At 48.0% G+C, this 24500-nt stretch overlaps 1 long non-coding RNA gene across 1 annotated transcript; it reads left to right on the top strand.

Annotated features, from left to right (window-relative positions):
• Positions 1 to 1246: 1246 nt before the first annotated feature.
• Positions 1247 to 12361, top strand: LOC115470393. Its single transcript, XR_003942192.1, has 3 exons — positions 1247 to 1423; positions 4601 to 4602; positions 12349 to 12361. It is a non-coding gene; the product is annotated as an uncharacterized LOC115470393 (long non-coding RNA).
• The last annotated feature ends 12139 nt before the right edge of the window (positions 12362 to 24500 follow it).

Genomic DNA, 24500 nt, shown 5'->3' with positions numbered 1-24500 from the left:
CTCCTTTTCCCTGCACGAGGGAAAAGGCGCTTTTCGTTCACTGTAAACAGTTGGGCAAGCCACAGGACATCGAGGTCCGAGAAATTAGGTTTTCTCCCTCTTGCAGCCATAATGACGCCTATATAGCACGGTAATACGCACACACTATATTGACGTGGTTATGACACGTTTTCTTAAAGCTTTATTTAAAAAAAAAAATTGCTCCCATACTTTTTGTACATATGTTATGCAAAGGGCTTTCGACCAATCACAGCGCTTTTAGCTGTGCTAATGCGCTGGGATTGGCTCACAGTTTGTTTGCTTATTCACTTTACGATTTTTCCTGGCACAGAGCGGTCCTAACGAGAGGTCCAGACCTCTCATTACATTTCCTGCCTTTTTCCTGCGTAAAGGCAATCGGAAAAGGTTGATGCATCTCGTTTCAATGGGGTTTTCACACTAATTGCTCATCTCCATTCCGTTTTCGTTAGCTGCTAGCTTCCTCGGTAAAAGCCCTTTGATGCATGCAACGGATCAAATTTTCCTCGTTGGAGGGTCATTAAAGGCTCATTAAGCTTTAGTGCATCTGCCTCCTAGTAAGTATAGATTACAATACAAATTGCTAATTCTTACGTTCAGTGCAGTTTCTACCGTCCTATTCGTCCACCGTACTCTTTACATGATTGGGGGGGGGGGGGGCAGTCACTGCGCCCCCCCCCCCCCCCACACTCAGTTTCCCCATATGGAAAGAACCGTCGACCACAAGTGTTGGGGAGGAGTTTCTGGCTGACGGACCTCTTTTGCCAACGGGTTCGGAGACCCCTGTCAGCCATAGTAACGAGCTGCAATTTCAGAGGTGCCTGGGGCACTACTAATGAGAATGCTCCCGTAAAAGGAAAAAAAAAAAAGCATACAGAATCCCAACAAAACAAAAATTTACGTAAATGACGAAAAATGTCTATTGACGTCTCTCTCCTGGAGCTAGGTAGCTTTCCTATTTCCCCCCCAGGATCACACAGAGCTTTTCTTACTCCTGAAATCTTGGATTTCCCCTCAGATTTTTGGCTTCTAGAGGGAAGGGAGAGAGCCACAATGAGTCCCTCTAGTCTCTACCACAGTGACAGTGACACACGCTTTCTCTCTCCCTCCTGCACGGTCCAGTAGCCGCGGCCACGCATTTCTCCACCCACGCGCCGTTTCTAAGGGAGGGGGGAGGGGAGGGGCGGGGCGAAACGAGCGTGCGCCCGACAGATAGCCGCCTGGGGGAGGGAGATAACGCGGCGCTTCCGGGAGTGATGTGATTGCTCGAGCACTGACTACTAGTTCAGACACAGACAGACAAGCAACAAAAATCAATCGGGCAGAGAGTGCGAGAGCTGCAGTAAGGGCTACTGTCTATCGCTCGAACTTTCAGAGGCTCTCTCTCTCCAAAATGGATCCATGGGTGAGTGTTAAGTTACACACCGCTTCCCACTGACCGTTTGGGGAGGGCGCCCGTGTCCCTGGAGAGATGAGTTGGGATTGAGGGGGGGTGGCCATGGTGTGCCCCAGTCATGTGCCCAGAAACTACTCGAGAGGAAAGTGGGGTAGTAGCGCCGGCAAAATTTCGACGGGGCTGGTGAGGGGAGCCGCTCTTCCTCTCTGTGGCGCGGTGAAGCGAAGCGGCTGCCTTGGGGATGTATCTGACGCCGATGGGTAGTGGGATGATGAACCTGCTATATTGAATACACTTCCGCCGTGGAAGAATCCGGCCCCGGGATCATCTGATCAGGGACCTGCATCGAAACTGCACCAGCGATCAAGAGCTTGCTTTACAAAAGGACGGGGTTGAAGTAGTTTCCTTGCCTTCATAGGCGGACCGATAAAACACAGTTCCCTTTACCATCTGCTTCTTTTGTTTTTTTTTTACGGAGTTCACATGCTACTGCTGCTTTTTCTGTTCTTTCTGTATGACTTCATGAGATATTAATGAAAAGCTGGTTTATTACAAGTGAAAGATTGCATTACGTATATGCAGTTGCTGTGAATTATTTGGTGTAAAGCACTTCGGATTGAACTTTGTTCAGAGAAAGTGCTCTGTAAATGTAGCATAACATTATAATGTATGGCTACTATAGAGTTTAAGGGGTAAAAAAGTGTAAAGAGAAGATTATAACAGTAGCGCTATCAAGGGGTCAGTTTGAGCCTTTTCCCGAGTTGGGGGGGAGCTCGAGTAAATCGGATCTCAAGTGAACATTAGTTGACTTTCTGATTTCAGATAATAGGACAGTAACCACTATAAGACCCATACATTGCGGATTTCCGATATGGTTTTTTTTTTCCAGTGAGGAAAAAATATCGCAGAAGAAACAAGAGGAATTGGTGGTTCTCAGTTTTTTTGTCTTCTGTTGTGATACACCTAACAAATAGTGTTCATGTGTACATAAGTACATAAGTAATACCATACTGGGAAAAGACCAAGGGTCCATCGAGCCCAGCATCCTGTCCACGACAGCGGCCAATCCAGGCCAAGGGCACCTGGCAAGCTTCCCAAACGTACAAACATTCTATACATGTTATTCCTGGGATTTTGGATTTTTCCAAGTCCATTTAGTAGCGGTTTATGGACTTGTCCTTTAGGAATCTGTCCAACCCCTTTTTAAACTCTGCTAAGCTAACCGCCTTCACCACTTTCTCCGGCAACGAATTCCAGAGTTTAATTACACGTTGGGTGAAGAAAAATTTCTCCGATTTGTTTTAAATTTACTACACTGTAGTTTCATCGCATGCCCCCTAGTCCTAGTATTTTTGGAAAGCGTGAACAGACGCTTCACATCCACCTGTTCCACTCCACTCATTATTTTATATACCTCTATCATGTCTCCCCTCAGCCGTCTCTTCTCCAAGCTGTATAGCCCTAGCCTCCTTAGTCTTTCTTCATAGGGAAGTCGTCCCATCCCCGCTATCATTTTAGTCGCCCTTCGCTGCACCTTTTCCAGTTCTACTATATCTTTCTTGAGATGCGGCGACCAGAATTGAACACAATACTCAAGGTGCGGTCGCACCATGGAGCGATACAACGGCATTATAACATCCTCACACCTGTTTTCCATACCTTTCCTAATAATACCCAACATTCTATTCGCTTTCTTAGCCGCAGCAGCACACTGAGCAGAAGGTTTCAGTGTGTTATCGACGACGACACCCAGATCCCTTTCTTTGTCCGTAACTCCTAACGTGGAACCTTGCATGACGTAGCTATAATTTGGGTTCTTTTTTCCCACATGCATCACCTTGCACTTGCTCACATTAAACATCATCTGCCATTTAGCCGCCCAGTCTCGTAAGGTCCTCTTGTAATTTTTCACAATCCTGTCGCGATTTAACGACTTTGAATAACTTTGTGTCATCAGCAAATTGAATTACCTCGCTAGTTACTCCCATCTCTAAATCATTTATAAATATATTAAAAAGCAGCGGTCCTAGCACGGACCCCTGAGGAACCCCACTAACTACCCTTCTCCATTGTGAATACTGCCCATTTAACCCCACTCTCTGTTTCCTATCCTTCAACCAGTTTTTAATCCACAATAGGACATTTCCTCCTATCCCATGACCCTCCAATTTCCTCTGTAGCCTTTCATGAGGTACCTTGTCAAACGCCTTTTGAAAATCCAGATACACAATATCAACCGACTCCCCTTTGTCCACATGTTTGTTCACTCCTTCAAAGAATTGAAGTAAATTGGTCAGGCAAGATTTCCCCACACAAAAGCCATGCTGACTTGGTCTCAGTAATCCATGTCCTCGGATGTGCTCTGTAATTTTGTTTTTAATAATAGCCTCTACCATTTTCCCCGGCACCGACGTCAGACTCACCGGTCTATAATTTCCCGGATCTCCCCTGGAGCCTTTTTAAAAAATGGGCGTTACATTGGCCACCTTCCAATCTTCCGGTACCACGCTCGATTTTAAGGATAAGTTGCATATCACTAGCAGTAGCTCCGCAAGCTCGTTTTTCAGTTCTGTCAGTACTCTAGGATGAATACCATCCGGTCCAGGAGATTTGCTACTCTTCAGTTTGCCGAACTGCCCCATTACGTCCTCCAGGTTTACCGTGAAGTCAGTAAGTTTCTCCGACTCGACCGCTTGAAATACCATTTCCGACACCGGTATCCCACCCAAATCTTCCTCGGTGAAGACCGAAGCAAAGAATTCATTCAGTCTCTCCGCTACGTCTTTGTCTTCCTTGATCGCCCCTTTTACCCCTCGGTCATCCAGCGGCCCAACCGATTCTTTTGCCGGCTTCCTGCTTTTAATATACCGAAAAATTTTTTTACTATGTTTTTTTGCCTCTAATGCTATCTTTTTTTCATACTCCCTCTTTGCCTTCTTTATCTGCGCCTTGCATTTGCTTTGACACTCCTTATGCTGTTTCTTGTTATTTTCAGACGTTTCCTTCTTCCATTTTCTGAAGGCGTTTCTTTTAGCCCTAATAGCTTCCTTCACCTCACTTTTCAACCACGCCGGGTGTCTTTTGGACTTCCGTCTTTCTTTTCTAATTCGCGGAATATGTATGGCCTGGGCCTCCAGGATGGTATTTTTGAAACATTTGAATATTACATTCTTGGCTGAACAAAAGAAGTCTAAATATTTGTTATGAAAAATGATAAAATGTTATTAAAACTTGCTTGCTAAATACACTCCCACCCAATCACTTGCATAAACTTGGAGTCCCCATTCTCTCTCATTCCCAAATCCCAGCTTTAATCTCACTCTTGAAAGGCTTTTTTGATCCAGGCTCCACACCCCTAGGCTTACCTCTTTTTTTTTTTTTAATAGCCCTCCCCCACGGTGTCCTCCTTTTAAAACTCGCCCTGTCCACCCAGTTAGTGGAGAAGGAGAAAGAATAAGGGCATTTCTTAGGTCTTCTCTCTAGCTAGAAATGGGTGTGATCATGGCTGTAGTGAAGGGTGCAAGAGGGACCAGGCTGGCAGAGGTGATTGTAGCCAAAGGGAGAGTGCAGAATGCAGCATTTCTAGCCCAGGCTGATTGCAGTGCTGGTAGGGGCAAGACACAGTGGTAGTAATGGGCAAGGGTGGGAGAAGCATAGAAAGAGCCGCTATAGGGATCAATTTTCCAAGGACAAGCAGGCTATAATTTTCTTGCATGTTGGATATTGCGATACCTTGTCCAGGGATTATAGACAGCTTAAAAGGTTTTTGCGCACACTTTGTGCCCCCATCGCACATATGTGAGTGCCTTCCCACCCATTGCGGGAGTACGGGTCCCACAGTATAGTCCAAAAAGCATAGGAGACAACTCCAAGGGGAGGTGGGAGAATATGTGAGAATACATAGCCTGCTGTCCTCGGAGAATACCTGCTACAGGTAAAATACCTTTTCCTGGCTATGTGTTCTTCCTAGTTTGCAGGCACACATGGCTAAGGAAAGGATGGGCTTGTTGTCTCTTACATTTTTGACAACAGAAATCCTGGCTCTTGGTGACACACCACTGTTTTCTAGCACACTGGTTGAGAATCACTGCTACGTCTTTTAAAGTTTTTTTAAAGGGTAAACTTGAAGGCTCACAGAGATATATTTAGTTGGAAGTGTTGCACTCCTTTGGTGCACAGACACTTTCTTGTTGGCCTTTTGTTCTGCAGGTTGGCATGTTGAATGCAAACATAAATGGGTACAGTGTGTGGGACCCATTAAGACAACTGATGCTTGAAAGACTTTTTTTTTTTTTTGTTGTATGCAGCTCTTTTCAAATTCTTGTTGCCTTTATATCTTATGTACACAGGGAATATTTGTAATGCTACCTTTATTTTGAAAGGATTTTGAGAATATTCATAATGGCCACTGTGATTTAGAATTGGATTTTGGACTTTGTTAGCAGTTTGTCGTGACATGGTTGAAGGGAAGGTATAGCAAGAAGCATTCCATCACTTCTCACATGCGCACTGCACTGTCTGTTTTCTGGTTTCTTCATTGAAGTCTGAGTGTCATTGGTATGTTAGTGTGTTGGCTATTAACTTTATATATCCTTTTCCCATAACACTTTTGATATCCCCTGGATTTAGCTTTCTGCCATTTTAACATTAGTGATGTCTTGAAGATACATTTCTTCTCTTTCCCTTTGTATATCTTTGTTGGGTTTAACTTTATTTCTTGTTCTTATGGTGTGGGATGGTGCCTCTACAGGCAGCATTCCAAGCAGATTAGTCAATATTTCTCATCTATTCTTTCACTGAAGATTGTTATTGACCTTTTTATATTGCTCCTGGGGTCTGAGATTTTTAAGAGTGGTCTGATGTAATGGTTCACTGTAACTTTTTTTTTTTAATGTCATTTAACCACTTTGGTATAAGTTGATGTAAAATTATTTAGAAAACTTTCTGTCAACAAACAGGGATAAGTCAAGAACACAAGTGGGTGATATCATCCGACCTTAGTGTAAAATTCTGAGTATGCTGGTTCTTCCCACACACTGGTCTCCACAAGTCCTCAGTTTTGCTTCTTGTGCTCATCCAAACGATTGCTAAACAAAATTCTCTCAACAAAGTTTTGGTTTTCAATTTAAAATGTCTTGTGACATTTTTGGTCGGATAGTTACAAGTTCGATATGGCTCTGAAATCTGGATTCTGTCCAGACCCAAAATGAGTCGGAAAAATCCAGAACTTCGATGCCCACTCTGAGTGCTTATAGCCTGCTTGGGTGCAGATCAGATGCAAGTATTACGCTTGGATGTCCGATTATCTTAATCACTTCTGTGACAGCTATGAAGCTGAACATGCAGAAAGATGAAGAGGGTCTTCTCTTTGTATGAGATGCCAGCTCTGTGCATATGAGTCAAGAATCTTCTGTGGAAAACCCTCATCCTCCTGGTACTCACTAAAACTGGGGTGTACTTCCTCAAAGGTTTCCAAACTTCAGCACCACTGTCCTCGGTGCAATTGCACAGTCCTGAAGGGAAGGTGACTTTGTCAATCCCTTCCAGAGTGCTTGAAAAACATAAACACGTAAGCAGTGTAACTCTTGAGGCCAAGCACCACTAGTACAGTAGCTCTGATACATGTTGAGTGCAAAGTCACAAATGTAGTACTATTCCTGTTCAGTAGCCTAATTCATCAACCATGGTTATTGGTCATGGTTGCAGATGAGTCTTCACCATCAATAATTCTTCTTCTCCTGGATCAGCCACAATCCCTCCTGCTAAACATGTTTAATGCATTTCTAAAAGGTTATTGCAGAGACCTGTCAAATATGCAGTACCAAGAACCCATAGTGCAATACCTTCTCACTCGTCAGGCGTAACTCCAGCCCAGAGGGACACACGATCTTCTCAGGATCTTGTAGTTTAGAAGAAAATACATTTGTGCCTGTAGAGGCAAGTGTTGGAACTGTTTTGTTAATAGGTAACCTGACCTGGATTAGATTTGCATTATGTGCCTTTGAATCTGCATATGTTGTTTTAAACCAGTTGGAACCTGAGCCCCTGGAGGAAGGAGCCCATGACCTTGCAGTTTAAAGCCAAACCCTTTTTATGTTCTTGTTGAGTGGTGGCTTATATATATGAGTCTCCCCAGCCTGAATCAAGTTTATTGCCTATAGTGGTGTCACTTACTCTGTGCTTTCTGTATAACCTTTGTTCCTTGTTGAATTTTATTGCTTAAGTATCATCAGATCACACTTTTGTGATAACCTTTTCCTCTGGTATTCCTCTGCTTTCTGTCATGTAGTCTGCTTGTACTGTGTCCCCCCCCCCCCCCCCCCTCCGAATGTTTTTACTGTGTTCCCTCCTGTATCTTCTCTGTCAAGGACTTTTTTTGGTTCTGTCTTCTTGTCGGTAACATTCCTAGATCCATGCTGCTTATTTTGCACTGATTTGCAGTTTGCAAAATACCTTAGAATGTTTTCCTTGTCATAATGTACATAAGTAGTGCCACACTGGGAAAAGACCAAGGGTCCATCGAGCCCAGCATCCTGTCCATGACAGCGGCCAATCCAGGCCAAGGGCACCTGTGAAAGCGCTGGAAAAAAAAACTTATGCACACTTCAAAGGGGTAGTGCTAGCTTTGCCATTCTAGCATTCTCCGAGGACAAGCAGGCTGCTTGTTCTCACTGATGGGTGACGTCCACGGCAGCCCCTCCAATCGGAAACTTCACTAGCAAAAGCCTTTGCTAGCCCTCGCGCGCTGATGAGCACCGCGCATGCGCGGCCGTCTTCCCGCCCGAAACCGGCTCGTGCCGGCCAGTCTTCTTTTGTCCACGCTCGGTACGGTCGTGTTTTGCCGTTCGTGCCCCGGAAAGTTGACCTCGCGCGTCATTTTCGACTCGTTCTTTCTAAGAAAGTTTGAGAAGTGTTTCGGGAAGATACTTTTGGGTTTTCCCTTCCCGTATTTCGAGCTTTTCGCCCCGTTAAGTTTTCTTTCGTCGTCGGGGTAGGCCTTAGTTTGGCCTCGGTCGAAATTTTCTTCTCCCTGTTTTGTGGTGCCAATTTTCGCCATTTCGAGTTTTGATCTCGCCGGCGTGATTTTTCCGCCCATGACATCGAAGCCTTCCAGCGGCTTCAAGAAGTGCACCCAGTGCGCCCGGGTAATCTCGCTCACTGACAGGCACGCGTCGTGTCTTCAGTGTCTGGGGGCTGGGCACCGCCCTCAGGCCTGTAGTCTGTGTTCCCTTTTACAAAAGCGGACTCAGGTAGCGAGGTTAGCCCAGTGGAACATTTTGTTCTCTGGCTCTTCGTCGGCACCGGGGGTATCGAGTGCATCGACGTCTTCAGCGTCCAGACCTTCATCCTCGGCCGCCAGTGCATCGAGTGTATCGAGGCATCGACCCTCTGCATCGGCGCTGAGACATCGGACGACTGTGTCGACGTCGGTGGTACCGGGACCTCATCTGCTGATGTCGTCGGACGGTGGTGCTTCGTCTGGAGTGCAGGTGAGGGCTGTCCATTCCCCTGCTGGTGGCGGTGAGCCTTCGGGTGGGTCTCCCCCTACCCTGAGGGCTCCTGCGGTACAGCCCCCCCCGAGACCGACCCTCTTCGGTCTCGGCCCCGAGGAAGAGACGGTTGGATTCTACGTCCTCCTCGTCGGTGCCGGGAAGCGCCGGTGTCGTGACATCGACGCCTGCATCGACCTCCATGCCTTTTTCTGCAGCTGCTGTGAACGAGAGCCTCCGGGCCGTTCTTCCAGAGATCCTGGGAGAGCTGTTGCGCCCTACTCCGGTACCGGGGGTGCTTGCGCCACCGGTACCGTCGAGCGAGGCGCCGGCTGGTCCATCGCCCGGGGTGAGGTCTACAGCGTCGGTGCCGCGTGCGGTACCGACTGCGGTCACCTCCCAGGAAGGCTCCCCGACTACGTCGGCGGAGGGAGCTTCGCCGGAGCGGGCGAGGGAGTCTACCTCTCGACGCTCCCACCATGGCCGTGGTTCCACGGAGTCGAGCCGGGCACGGTTGCAGACACAGGTTCGTGAACTTGTGTCTGACACCGAGGGTGAGGCCTCGTGGGAAGAAGAGGAAGACATCAGATATTTCTCTGACGAGGAGTCTGAGGGTCTTCCTTCTGATCCCACTCCCTCTCCTGAGAGACAGCTTTCTCCTCCCGAGAGTCTGTCTTTCGCTTCCTTTGTCCAGGAGATGTCTACGGCCATCCCCTTCCCGGTGGTTGTGGAGGACGAGCCCAGGGCTGAAATGTTTGAGCTCCTGGACTATCCTTCTCCACCTAAGGAAGCGTCCACAGTACCCATGCATCATGTCCTAAAAAAGACATTGCTGGCGAACTGGACCAAGCCATTAACTAACCCCCACATTCCCAAGAAGATTGAGTCCCAGTACCGGATCCATGGGGACCCAGAGCTGATGCGCACTCAATTGCTTCACGACTCTGGAGTTGTGGATTTGGCGCTAAAGAAGGCCAAGAGTTCTAGGGAGCATGCTTCGGCGCCCCCGGGCAAGGACTCTAGAACCTTGGACTCCTTTGGGAGGAAGGCCTACCATTCTTCTATGCTCGTGGCCAAAATTCAGTCCTACCAGCTCTACATGAGCATACACATGCGGAACAATGTGCGGCAGTTGGCGGGCTTGGTGGATGTGCTCCCCCCTGAGCAAGCCAAGCCTTTTCAGGAGGTGGTCAGGCAGCTGAAGGCGTGCAGAAAATTCCTGGCCAGAGGGGTGTATGACACCTTTGATGTTGCGTCCAGGGCCGCTGCTCAAGGTGTGGTGATGCAGACTCTCATGGCTGCGTGCCGCCGACCTGGAGAATAGAATCCAGCAGCGGATTGCGGACTCGCCTTGCCGTGCGGATAATATTTTTGGAGAGAAAGTCGAACAAGTGGTAGAGCAGCTCCACCAGCGGGACACCGCATTCGACAAGTTCTCCCGCCGGCAGCCTTCAGCCTCTACCGCTACAGGTAGAAGATTTTTTGGGGGAAGGAAGACTGTTCCCTACTCTTCTGGTAAGCATAGGTACAATCCTCCTTCTCTAAGCCCCAGCGCGCTCGCTCTCGTCAGCAGCGTGCGCCTCAGCAAGGCCCCTCGGCTCCCCAGCAAAAGCAAGTGACGAGCTTTTGACTGGCTCCAGCAGAGCATAGCCGACATCCAAGTGTCAGTGCCGGGCGACCTGCCAGTCGGAGGGAGGTTGAAAGCTTTTCACCAAAGGTGGCCTCTCATAACCTCCGATCAGTGGGTTCTTCAAATAGTCCGGCAAGGATACACCCTCAATTTGGCCTCAAAACCTCCGAATTGTCCACCGGGAGCTCAGTCTTACAGCTTCCAGCACAAGCAGGTACTTGCAGAGGAACTCTCCGCCCTTTTCAGTGCCAATGCGGTCGAGCCCGTGCCATCCGGGCAAGAAGGGCTGGGATTCTATTCCAGGTACTTCCTTGTGGAAAAGAAAACAGGGGGGATGCGTCCCATCCTAGACCTAAGGGCCCTGAACAAATATCTGGTCAAAGAAAAGTTCAGGATGCTTTCCCTGGGCACCCTCCTTCCCATGATTAAGGAAAACGATTGGCTATGCTCTCTGGACTTGAAGGATGCCTACACACACATCCTGGTACTGCCAGCTCACAAGCAGAATCTCCGATTTCAGCTGGGCACACGTCACTTCCAGTACTGTGTGCTACCCTTTGGGCTCGCCACTGCGCCCAGGGTGTTCACAAAGTGCTTGGCTGTAGTAGCAGCGGCACTTCGCAGGCTGGGGGTGCACGTGTTCCCATATCTCGACGATTGGCTGGTGAAGAACACATCCGAGGCAGGAGCCCTGCAGTCCATGCAGATGACTATTCGCCTCCTGGAGCTACTGGGGTTTGTGATAAATTATCCAAAGTCCCATCTTCTCCCAGTGCAGAAACTCGAATTCATAGGAGCTCTGCTGGATTCTCGGACGGCTCGCGCCTATCTCCCAGAGGCGAGAGCCAACAGCTTGTTGTCCCTCGTCTCGCGGGTGCGAGCGTCACAGCAGATCACAGCTCGGCAGATGTTGAGATTGCTGGGCTACATGGCCTCCACAGTCCATGTGACTCCCATGGCCCGCCTTCACATGAGATCTGCTCAATGGACCCTAGCTTCCCAGTGGTTTCAGGCTGCTGGGGATCTAGAAGACGTGATCCACCTGTCCACGAGTTTTTTCAAATCCCTGTATTGGTGGACAATTTGGTCCAATTTGACTCTGGGACGTCCTTTCCAAATTCCTCAGCCACAAAAAGTGCTGACCACGGATGCGTCTCTCCTGGGATGGGGAGCTCATGTCGATGGGCTTCACACCCAAGGAAGCTGGTCCCTCCAGAAACGCGATCTGCAGATCAATCTTCTGGAGTTACGAGCGATCTGGAACGCTCTGAAGGCTTTCAGAGATCGGCTGTCCCACCAAATTATTCAAATTCAGACAGACAACCAGGTTGCCATGTACTACGTCAACAAGCAGGGGGGCACCGGATCTCGCCCCCTGTGTCAGGAAGCCGTCAGCATGTGGCTCTGGGCTCGCCGTCACGGCATGGTGCTCCAAGCCACATATCTGGCAGGCGTAAACAACAGTCTGGCCGACAGGTTGAGCAGGATTATGCAACCTCACGAGTGGTCGCTCAATTCCAGGGTAGTGCGACAGATCTTCCAGGTGTGGGGCACCCCCTTGGTAGACCTCTTCGCATCTCGAGCCAACCACAAAGTCCCTCAGTTCTGTTCCAGGCTTCAGGCCCACGGCAGACTGGCATCGGATGCCTTCCTCCTGGATTGGGGTGAGGGCCTGCTGTATGCTTATCCTCCCATACCTCTGGTGGGGAAGACTTTGTTGAAACTCAAGCAAGACCGAGGCACCATGATTCTGATTGCTCCTTTTTGGCCGCGTCAGATCTGGTTCCCTCTTCTTCTGGAGTTGTCCTCCGAAGAACCGTGGAGATTGGAGTGTTTTCCGACCCTCATCACGCAGGACGAAGGGGCGCTTCTGCATCCCAACCTCCGGTCCCTGGCTCTCACGGCCTGGATGTTGAGAGCGTAGACTTTGCCTCTTTGGGTCTGTCAGAGGGTGTCTCCCGCGTCTTGCTTGCTTCCAGGAAAGATTCCACTAAGAGGAGTTACTTCTTTCTGTGGAGGAGGTTTGCCGTCTGGTGTGACAGCAAGGCCCTAGATCCTCGCTCTTGTCCTACACAGACCCTGCTTGAATACCTTCTGCACCTGTCTGAGTCCGGTCTCAAGACCAACTCTGTAAGGGTTCATCTTAGTGCAATCAGTGCATACCATTACCGTGTGGAAGGTAAGCCGATCTCAGGACAGCCTTTAGTTGTTCGCTTCATGAGAGGTTTGCTTTTGTCAAAGCCCCCTGTCAAACCTCCTACAGTGTCGTGGGATCTCAATGTCGTTCTCACCCAGCTGATGAAACCTCCTTTTGAGCCACTGAACTCCTGCCATCTGAAGTACTTGACCTGGAAGGTCATTTTCTTGGTGGCAGTTACTTCAGCTCGTAGAGTCAGTGAGCTTCAGGCCCTGGTAGCCCAGGCCCCTTACACCAAATTTCATCACAACAGAGTAGTCCTCCGCACTCACCCTAAGTTCTTGCCAAAGGTTGTGTCGGAGTTCCATCTGAACCAGTCAATTGTCTTGCCAACATTCTTTCCCCGTCCTCATTCCTGCCCTGCTGAACGTCAGCTGCACACATTGGACTGCAAGAGAGCATTGGCCTTCTATCTGGAGCGGACACAGCCCAACAGACAGTCCGCCCAATTGTTTGTTTCTTTTGATCCCAATAGGAGGGGAGTGGCTGTGGGGAAACGCACCATATCCAATTGGCTAGCAGATTGCATTTCCTTCACTTACGCCCAGGCTGGGCTGACTCTTGAGGGTCATGTCACGGCTCATAATGTTAGAGCCATGGCAGCGTCGGTAGCCCACTTGAAGTCAGCCTCTATTGAAGAAATTTGCAAAGCTGCGACGTGGTCATCTGTCCACATATTCACATCTCATTACTGCCTGCAGCAGGATACCCGACGCGACAGTCGGTTCGGGCAGTCAGTTCTTCAGAACCTGTTTGGGCTTTAGGATCCAACTCCACCCCCCGAGGGCCCTGTTTGTTCTGTTCCAGGCTGCAGTCTCAGTTAGTTGGTAAATTTTTTAGGTCAATCTCAGTTATGTCCTCGCCGTTGCGAGGCCCAATTGACCATGGTTGTTGTTTTGAGTGAGCCTGGGGGCTAGGGATACCCCATCAGTGAGAACAAGCAGCCTGCTTGTCCTCGGAGAAAGCGAATGCTACATACCTGTAGAAGGTATTCTCCGAGGACAGCAGGCTGATTGTTCTCACAAACCCGCCCGCCTCCCCTTTGGAGTTGTGTCTTCCCTTGTCTTTGTCTTGCTACATACGGGACTGACGAACACGAGCCGATTCGGGCGGGAAGACGGCCGCGCGAGGACTAGCAAAGGCTTTTGCTAGTGAAGTTTCCGATTGGAGGGGCTGCCGTGGACGTCACCCATCAGTGAGAACAATCAGCCTGCTGTCCTCGGAGAATACCTTCTACAGGTATGTAGCATTCGCTTTATAAAGGAACCTTGTGCTGGCACCCTGCCAGTGTTTTGTTCTTCGCCAAAGAACCAAAGCCACGTCACAGATGATAATTGTTATTATTTATTACAGGTAGAAAAATAGACACTCTGCAATAGCTTATATGCAATATAATATCTCTTACTGATATGCACACTAACAAAATATATTGTATAACTACACTCTGATTATCCTGAGACTATGTACAGTAATGATTAGAACAGTACAAATGATATCCTAATGATCCTTATGAAAACTTATCACATCTTATGCAAAATACACATTAGCAGCTGTCCCTGACCAAGAGCTGAAATAAACCAGTCGTACTTAGATAAAACCACTGCCTAACCCCAGACCAGGAAATATATCACTGATCTTACCACGCTGTCCTGATGATGGCTTCAGATAAGACCGGATCAGAATCTCCCCAGACGCTATCTCAGCTGTGTCTTATGTAGTGCGGGTCTTTTTCAGCAAACAAGCAGGTTCCCGTCTCTCCTTTGGTTATCAGAGCCAATATCAATGCCACAGGTATTTGCATCAGTTATGCAGGTCACAAGGTTGGTATCATACATTCTCTAGCTCACCCCGAGCCTTGCTGGATTTCTCAGGTCCTTCACAGGTACCCCTCCTCCGAGGGTCTCCGACTAACTCTCTCTTCCACTCTCCCCACGTTCTTCCAGACCTCTCTGTTGGGTGATAGCCTGGACCAATTCTTCTCCTACAGTCCAGTACATGGGTAAGAAGAGTTCTTTGTTTTGTGACCTTGGAGATGGTAACTTCTGCTGCCATGAGTATGACTCCCTTCCCAGCGTCTCAGAGATAGAAGGGGGATGGTTGGAACACAGAATGTCCTTGGCTTCGGCAAGCCTGTCAGTGATTTTCCACAAGCTGAAGCTGGATCTTGCTGACACAGAGATGTTGCAGCAGCCATCTTATTATACCAAGATGTCATAGGCTTGTATAGGCCAAAACCAGCTCAGGCTAGATCATAGGGAAATACCCCTACAGGAGTCAGCAGTCCAGCAGCGAGAGGGGCGCTATCCAGTCTTTTGCATTGAGTATTACATGTATGATTATCTCCCAGTTGGTGAGCTGTCATATGTGTGTGCCCGATGCAAAGAGCTCCTAGCTCTTAGAGAACATGTCTGTTCTCTTGAGGCTAGAGTAGCAGACTTGGTGGAGTTGAGGGAGACAGAGAGGTACATAGAGGAGACCTACAGGGATGTTGTAGAGAAGTCCCACCTCCAGTCTGGTAGCCCTTGTACTACCTTGGAGAATGGAGGTCTCCTAGAAGGAGAGTATCACCCTGGTGAAGTAGGAAGTACTCCTGTAGCCAGGACCTGCCCACCAGGGGATGTACTATCCTCTAGTACCGAGGATATGTCTCCGAGTGTTGCCCGGGAGGGAAAGGTTAGGGCAGCTGTTGTAGTTGGTGATTCGATCATTAGGCATATAGATATCTGGGTGGCTGGTGGACGTGAGGATCGCCTGGTGACTTGCCTGCCTGGTGTGAAGGTGGCGGACCTCACATGTCACCTAGATAGGATTTTAGATAGTGCTGGGGAGGAGTCAGCTGTCTTGGTACATGTGGGTACCAATGATATAGCAAAATGTGGGAGAGAGGCTCTGGAAGCCAAATTTAGGCTCTTAGGTAGAAAGCTCAAATCCAGATCCTCTAGGGTAGCTGCTGGCGTCGGCATTTAAAAAGGAGATAGAGCAGCTTTTAAACTAGAAATGGGGGGAAGGCCCACAGTCGCTCAAAAGCGCATGGTTCGGGATAAGGTATCTTGCAAGGATACCTCACAAACAGGGAAGGTAGGGTTTCTGGATAGTGAGGTTGCACAACAGAACGTGGTAGGTCAGGTGCCCTTAAATACAACTAAAGATCAGACAAAAGATGGCCAATCAATAGTGTCAAGTACTATGCATCATGCAAATAGTAACAACAAACATACTCTGAAATGTCTATATGCAAATGCTAGGAGTCTAAGAAATAAGATGGGAGAGTTGGAGGATAACCAGTGGGACACTGTCATACCGGGGTACAAAGTATATCTAAGTGATAGGGTGGGCCGGTCTGGTGGAGGGGTAGCATTGTATATTAACGAGAGCCTTGACTCAGATTACTAATTCAGCAGGACACAAATCACACCCTTGAATCATTGTAGGTTGAAATTCCATGCATAAAAGAGAAAAGGACGGTGATAGGAGTGTACTACCGTCCGCCTCGCCAGGATGAGCAGGTAGATGCAGAAATGATAAAAGAAATCAGAGGCGCAAACAAAATGGGCAATGTGATAATAATGGGTGACTTTAATTATCCAAATATAGACTTAGTAAATGTAACATTGGGACATGCTAGAGAGGTACAATTCCTTGATGAAATCAAGGACAGCTTTATGGAGCAGCTGGTGCAGGAGCCGACGAGAGAAGGAAAAATTCTAGACTTGGTCCTTAGTGGAGCGCATGATCTAGTGAGGGACGTTATGGTACTGGGGCCGCTTGATAACAGTGATCATAATATGATCAGTTTTGATATCAACCTTGAAGTAACTAAACACAGGAAGTCAAATATGTTAGTTAGCGTTTAACTTTAAAAAAGGAGACTATGATAAAATGAGGAGTACGGTGAAAAAAAAAACATATGGGGGCAACTGAGAGGGTAAAAACTGTACAGCAGGTGTGGACGCTGTTCAAAAATACCATCCTGGAGGCCAAGGCCAAACATATTCCACGAATTAGAAAAGAAAGATGGAAGTCCAAAAGACAGCCGGCATGGTAGAAAAGTGAGGTGAAGGAAGCTATTAGGGCTAAAAGAAACGCCTTCAGAAAATGGAAGAAGGAACCGTCTGAAAATAACAAGAAGAAGCATAAGGAGTGTCAAAGCAAATGCAAGGCGCAGATAAAGAAGGCCAAGAGGGATTACAAAAAAAAATAGCATTAGAGGCAAAAAAACATAGTAAAACATTTTTTCGGTATATTTAAAACAGGAAGCCGGCAAAAGAATCGGTTGGGCCGCTGGATGACCGAGGGGTAAAAGGGGCAATCAAGGAAGACAAAGACATAGCGGAGAGATTGAATGAATTCTTTGCTTCGGTCTTCACCGAGGAACATTTGGGTGGGATACCGGTGTCAGAAATGGTATTTCAAGCAGACGAATCGGAGAAACTTACTGACTTCATGGTAACCCTGGAGGACGTAATGGGGCAGTTCAGCAAACTGAAGAGTAGCAAATCTCCTGGACCGGATGGTATTCATCCTAGAGTACTGATAGAACTGAAAAATGGGCTTGCGGAGCTGTTGTTAGTGATATGCAATTTATCCTTAAAATCGAGCGTGGTACCGGAAGATTGGAGGGTGGCCAATGTAATGCCAATTTTCAAAAAAGGTTCCAGGGGAGATCCAGGAAATTATAGACCGGTGAGTCTGATGTCGGTGCCGGAGAAATGGTAGAGGCTATTATTAAAAACAAAATTACAGAGCACATCCAAGGACATGGATTACTGAGACCAAGTCAGCATGGCTTTTGTGTGGGGAAATCTTGCCTGACCAATTTACTTCAATTCTTTGAAGGAGTAAACATACATGTGGACAAAGGGGAGCCGGTTGATATTGTGTATCTAGATTTTCAAAAGGCGTTTGACAAGGTACCTCATAAAAGGCTACAGAGGAAATTGGAGGGTCATGGGATAGGAGGAAATGTACTATTGTGGATTAAAAACTGGTTGAAGGGTAGGAAACAGAGTGGGCTAAATGGGCAGTATTCACAATAGAGAAAGGGTAGTTAGTGGGGTTCCTCAGGGGTCTGTGCTAGGGCCGCTGCTTTTTAACATATTTATAAATGATTTAGAGATGGGAATAACTAGTGAGGTAATTAAATTTGCTGATGACACAAAGTTATTCAAAGTCATTAACTCGCGACAGGATTGTGAAAAATTATAAGAGGACCTTACGAGACTGGGAGACTGAGCGGCTAGATGGCAGATGACGTTTAATGTGAGCAAGTGCAAGGTGATGCATGTGGGAAAAAAGAACCCAAATTATAGCTACCTAATGCAAGGTTCCACTTTAGGAGTTACGGACCAAGAAAGGGATCTGGGTGTCATCGTCGATAATACACTGAAACCTTCTGCGCAGTGTGCTGCTGCGGCTGGGAAAGCAAATAGAATGTTGGGTATTATTAGGAAAGGAATGGAAAACAGGTGTGAGGATGTTATAATTCTGTTGTATCGCTCCACGGTGCGACCGCACCTTGAGTATTGTGTTCAATTCTGGTCGCCGCATCTCAAGAAAGATATAGTAGAATTGGAAAAGGTGCAGTGAAGGGCGACTAAAATGATAGCGGGAATGGGACGACTTCCCTATGAAGAAAGACTAAGCAGGCTAGGGCTTTTCAGCTTGGAGAAGAGACGGCTGAGGTGAGACATGATAGAGGTATATAAAATAATGAGTGGAGGTATATAAAATAATGAGTGGAGTGGAACAGGTGGATGTGAAGCGTCTGTTCACGCTTTCCAAAAATACTAGGACTAGGGGGCATGCGATGAAACTACAGTGTAGTAAATCTAAAACAAATCGGAGAAAATATTTCTTCACCCAACGCATAATTAAACTCTGGAATTCGTTGCCGGAGAACGTGGTGAAGGCGGTTAGCTTAGCAGAGTTTAAAAAGGGGTTAGACTGTTTCCTAAAGGACAAGTCCATAAACCACTACTAAATGGACGGGAAAAATCCACAATTCCAGGAATAACATGTATAGAATGTTTGTACGTTTGGGAAGCTTGCCAGGTGTCCTTGGCCTGGATTGGCCGCTGTCGTGGACAGGATGCTGGGCTCAGTGGACCCATGGTCTTTCCCAGTATGGCATTACTTATCTCTGGAGTTGTAGAGCTTAAAATTGTCTAAACCAGAGCTTCCCAAACTGAGTCGGAACCCCAAATGGGGTCACGAGTGCCACAATTGAGGGTTGCGAGCTGGGTGGGCTCTCTGTAGGTGCATCGTTATTCTGTATCTCTCAGCGGTCAGACAGTTTTATTTGGCCATGTCATGGGATCATGGCCACAACAAGCTTGATAAGCACTGGTCTAGGCATTCTGGGGGCATAGTTTGGGCAGAGAAGGAGCAGATTTCTGATATATACACATCTTTTATAAAAAAATACATGGGCATCTCTGTAGAATAAATAAAAAAGTAGCACATATGAATTTATCTTCTTGGGCAGACTGGATGGACCGTGCAGGTCTTTTTCTGCCGTCATCTACTATGTTACTATGTTACATAGACACATTTACTCCCTTTGTTGGAGCAGGTATAAATTTGTGCATTAGCATTTGTGTGGTGCTGGGGCTGAATCGGGGAGTATGTTTCATAAAGTCATATAGGTGCCTGTGTTGCCTTTTTGGACTTCTCACATAGACATCCTCTTATAAAATTACCCATTTTATATCCAGTAGGAGATTTGGGTGCTTGAACCTCTGAGTCCAGGTGCACAGGTGTTGGTAGCTGATTCAGGCATTAGTACTAAAGCTCTGATCTTCCTTGGTTAAAATGACATGCTAAGTTCCAAGTTGATGCTTCCTTAAATTTCAAAAATGTAACTTCAGTTTGAGTTGGTTATTTGGGCTTTGTGGGTAGACTACACAGCATACCGAGTGAGGAAAAGCTAGAATAACAGTATTGTTATACTTTGTGCTGGGGAAAGGAAACTTGTTTAAACTTAAACATCCATTGCTTTTATTATTTTCCTGCTGGTGGCATAAACACATCAGAGTTTTAAAAACACTCTATGGTTTGTCTCATGCCAGATAAATAACATGGGACAGGTGAAACTGGATCCTCCTCTGAGCAGTACAAACAACTGATTGAGTGACCTACTTTGAAAGACAAGTTGTTCCCTGTTATTAAATACAAACAACTGTTCACAGGAACTTAAACAAATGCAACATTCTTGATTTGGCAGAAGAGGCTATGGGGCTCATTTTCAAAAGAAAAAAAAAAACGTGAAAAATGTCACAAGATGAATGTGTTTCTCACACAAACAATCAAACAACAAAAAAAGTATAAGTCTGATACTCGCCCAGAGAAAAGCGTTTTGAGAGTCGGCGTTTTGGGGCAGTGTTACGTGATGGATGGATGTATTTTTTGCGATTAATGGTTAGCAAAATGATTTCCTTTTGCTGGAAAGAAAAACGTCATGAATTAGATCTGCTTTAAAAGCCACTAGCTCAAAATCAAACTTGTCTTTGGACCTATTTGTGCTTTTGCTGATTTGGAGAGTGGAAAGGTGGAATTGTTGGTTTGTGAGAAAAAGAGGAGAGTTGCTGAGTGGTTTACCTTTTTCTTTGCCCCTGTCTGAACATTTTGACCCTCATATTTCCTGCCTTGCCTCCTCGTCTCACCTCCAGAAGTCCTTACCCACACCTCCCAGCCACACCCATCCCTTGCTCTATATCTCACCCTCTTCCCCCACCAAACCCCCTACCTGCTTGTCTTCTGTCCTCTCATTGTTCCTCTGTCCACTCCCAGTTTGTCACTGTGCTTTGTATTGCTGCTATTTGTGTGAGGACTGTGTTCTGGTGTGGGGTTGGACTCTTGCTGCAAGCTGGTTGGCACAGACATGGTAATGCTTGGGGTGGGTCAGATGTGGCTGACACCAGTAACTGCTGCCCCCTTCCTTGGGGCGGAAGGGCAAAGGTCTAACTATCCTCTTTGTCAAGGGACACCTGTGATGGTAACTTTGTTCCAGACTTCAGCATGGAGCTAGACTGGGGCCCATCATGCTGGTTTTCACAAATGCATATGTCATGTACCATCCAGCCTCATTAACCCCAGTTGTCCCCAGACAATCTCTAGGTAGCATAGAATTATGCACAGATAGTGAACCCCTGAAGGACGGATGGCTACTGAGCGCAATGGTGATGTAGATGGGCAGTTGGCCCTATCATGTGATCCACAATGCTTTCTCTGAACTGCTTTGTCTGTCCAGGTTACTGTAGCTACGTGCGGCGAGATTGGCATTGTTCAGTTCAGCTGGCCACCCTTCCCCAAATCCCCAGAGGGACACTGGCTGAGCTCTGACTGTAGGGCATCTATGGATGGGGCCTTTCCTTAGATATGATCTTGTGCCAGATATCCCCCTGCCAGTTCCTGGTGGTATCCTGGCCCCTCAGGTGGTGAGGAGATGCCCAAGGAATCTGTGTGAGAGAGGTGTGCAGGCATTGTTTCTAGGAACTGTCCCAAGGTCTTGGCTAAGGCCCCACTCACAGAAGGCTTACAGCCACGATCTGGGAGAAATGAGTGGAAAGGGAGAGTGCAGTCATGTGCTCTTCCAACCCCCCAAAAAAATCTTACACCTGTGTCAGGTGCTGGAGTGGACAACTTAGGTTCAAAGGCTATTTATTGCTGGCAGTGGCAGCCCATTATACATTCCCTATCACCTTTTTTCTAGATACTGGAGGCATGGTATAATGGTTTGGGGTGTGATGCGGTCTGGCATCCTGGGGTTGGCAGTTTGAGTACCACTGGGCCTTCTTGTGATGTAAGGCACATTGGATCCCTCTTGATTGGGCAGCCCTCTGGTAATCTACTTGACATTGAGGCGGTATCGATGTCGCCGGTGCCGGAAGCTCATGCGTCAGGCTTTCAGCCCGTGGTGAGGTCTGTTTCACCGGTGCTGCCTCCGGTGCCGGTGTCGTTGACATCCCGGGTCGGCTCTCCGGAGACATCGGTGCAGGAAGCTTCACCGGAATCTCAGGGACCGTCGACTTCTCGACATCATCATCGAGGTCGTCAGGCCTCTTCGTCGAGGCGGGCTCAGATTCGGGCAGCTCTTTCTGAGCTTTTAGCCCCATCTGATAATACCTCATCAGATGATGATGAAATGCGTGGGGAGTTCTCTGGTGAGGATTCTCAAGGCATCCCATCTGATTCTACCCCATCGCCCCAAAGACAGCTTTCTCCTCCCGAGAGTTTCTTTCTCCTCTTTTGTTCGGGAGATGTCTGAGGCCATCCCCTTCCCTGTGGAAATTGTGGATGAGCCCAGAGCCAAGATGCTTGAGGTTTTGGACTATCCATCTCTACCTACATCTTCTGCCACAGTTCCTTTCCATGAGACACTCAAGGAGGTGATGTTGAGGAACTGGGAGAAGCCTTTTTCTTGCCCAACCGTTCCAAAGGAAGTTGAATCTCAGTACCGGATTCACGGGGAACCCAGTCTCATGCGGGCTCAGTTGCCCCATGATTCAGCGGTGGTGGATTCCGCTCTCAGAAGAGCCAGAAGTTCTAGGAACTTCTCGGCGCCCCCGGGGCGGGAGTATAGAACTCTGGACTCTTTTGGGAGGGAAGGCGTATCAGGCTGGTCTGCTCGCGGCCAAATCCAATCATACCAGCTCTTTACGAGTATTCATTTACGGAACTCTGTGAGGCAACTTGAGAGTTTGGTAGACGCACTCCCACAGGAGAAAGCCGAACCCTTTCGCCAAGTGGTCAGGCAGCAGAAGGCGTGTCGCAAGTTCCTGTCCAGGGGCGTTTTTGACACTTGTGATGTGGTATCCCGATTTTCTGCCCAAGGTATAGCGATGCGCAGACTCTCATGGCTGCGTGCCTCTAACCTGGAGGAACGAACTCAGCAGAAAATAGCAGATATCCCGTGCCGGGGGGATCACCTTTTTGGAGAGAAGGTTGAGGAGATGATTGATCACCTCTACCAGCGTGATAACGCTATGGATTCTCTCTCCCGCCGGGCGCCTTCTGCATCCACTTCCACCTCTAGGAAGTTTTTTAAGGGAAAGAGAAGTGCTCCTTACGTTTCTAGGGGCCGTAAGAACACTTCTTATTCCCGTCAGCCGGTTCAGGCTCGACTTCAGCCCGCTCGCTCTCGTCAGCAGCGTGCACCGAAGCAGGCCCCTACAACTCCCCAGCAAAAACCAGGGACGGGTTTTTGACTTGCTCCAGCAGAGCATAGCCGACATCAAAGTGCCTGTGCTGGACGATCTACCGGTCGGGGGGAGGTTAAGATTTTTTCACCAAAGGTGGCCTCTCTTAACCTCCGATCGGTGGGTTCTTCAAATAGACCGAACCTCCAAATTGCCCACCAGGAGCTCAGTCCTTCAGCTCCTACCACAAGCAGGTACTTGCAGAGGAACTCTCCGCCCTTCTCAGCGCCAATGCGGTCGAGCCCGTTCCACCAGGGCAAGAAGGGCTGGGATTCTATTCCAGGTACTTCCTTGTGGAAAAGAAAACAGGGGGGATGCGTCCCATCCTAGACCTAAGGGCCCTGAACAAATATCTGGTCCGAGAAAAGTTCAGGATGCTTTCCCTGGGCACCCTTTTACCCATGATTCAGGAAAACGATTGGCTATGCTCTCTGGACTTGAAGGACGCCTACACCCACATATCGATACTTCCAGCTCACAGGAAGTATCTTCGATTTTGGCTGGGATCACAGCACATTCAGTACTGTGTTTTGCCTTTTGGCTTGGCGTATGCTCCCAGGGTATTTACAAAGTGCCTGGCAGTTGTTGCAGCGTCACTACGCAGACTGGGAGTGCATGTGTTTCCTTACCTGGACGATTGGCTGGTGAAGAACACTTCCCCGCAGGAAACTTTGCAGTCCATGCGGATGACTATTCAGGTGCTAGAGATGCTGGGGTTTGTCATCAATTATCCCAAGTCCCATCTCGTTCCCGCCCAGAAATTGGAATTCATAGGAGCTCTGTTGTGCACAAAGACAGCTTGTGCTTATCTTCCAGGACCCAGAGCGGACAACCTTCTGTCTCTGGCTTCCAGAGTGCAAGCGTCTCAGCAGATCACAGCTCGGCAGATGTTGAGACTACTGGGGCACATGGCCTCCACAGTTCATGTGACGCCTATGGCACGTTTACACATGAGATCTGCTCAATGGACCCTAGCTTCCCAGTGGTTTCAGGCTACAGGGAATCTAGAGGATGTCATCCAGCTGTCCATCAATTTTCGCAACTCCCTCAAGTGGTGGACCATTCGCTCCAATCTGGTCTTGGGACGCCCATTCCAAATTCTTCAGCCACAAAAAGTGCTGACGACGGATGCATCCCTTCTCGGGTGGGGAGCACATGTAGATGGGCTTCATACTCAAGGAGCTTGGTCTTTTCAGGAGAAGCATCTCCAGATCAATCTCCTGGAATTGCGAGCGATCTGGAACGCTCTATAGGCTTTCAGAGATCGGCTATCCAACAAAATTGTTCTAATTCAGACAGACAATCAGGTTGCAATGTATTACACCAACAAGCAAGGGGGTACCGGATCTCGCCCTCTGTGTCAGGAGGCCGTGCAGATGTGGCTATGGGCCTGCCAACACGGGATGTTTCTCCAAGCCACTTATCTAGCTGGTGTAAACAACAGTCTGGCCGACAGGTTGAGCAGGATTATGCAGCCTCACGAGTGGTCCCTTGAACATGACTATTGCCAAAAAGATTTTTCGAGTATGGGGCACTCCCTCGATAGATCTTTTTGCTTCCCAGGACACTCATA

The sequence above is a fragment of the Microcaecilia unicolor genome, chromosome 5 (assembly GCF_901765095.1).
Source record: "Microcaecilia unicolor chromosome 5, aMicUni1.1, whole genome shotgun sequence".
Lineage (NCBI taxonomy): Eukaryota > Metazoa > Chordata > Amphibia > Gymnophiona > Siphonopidae > Microcaecilia > Microcaecilia unicolor.
Note: the sequence above shows the minus strand (reverse complement) of the source record. Positions and strands in the feature narration are given on the sequence as shown.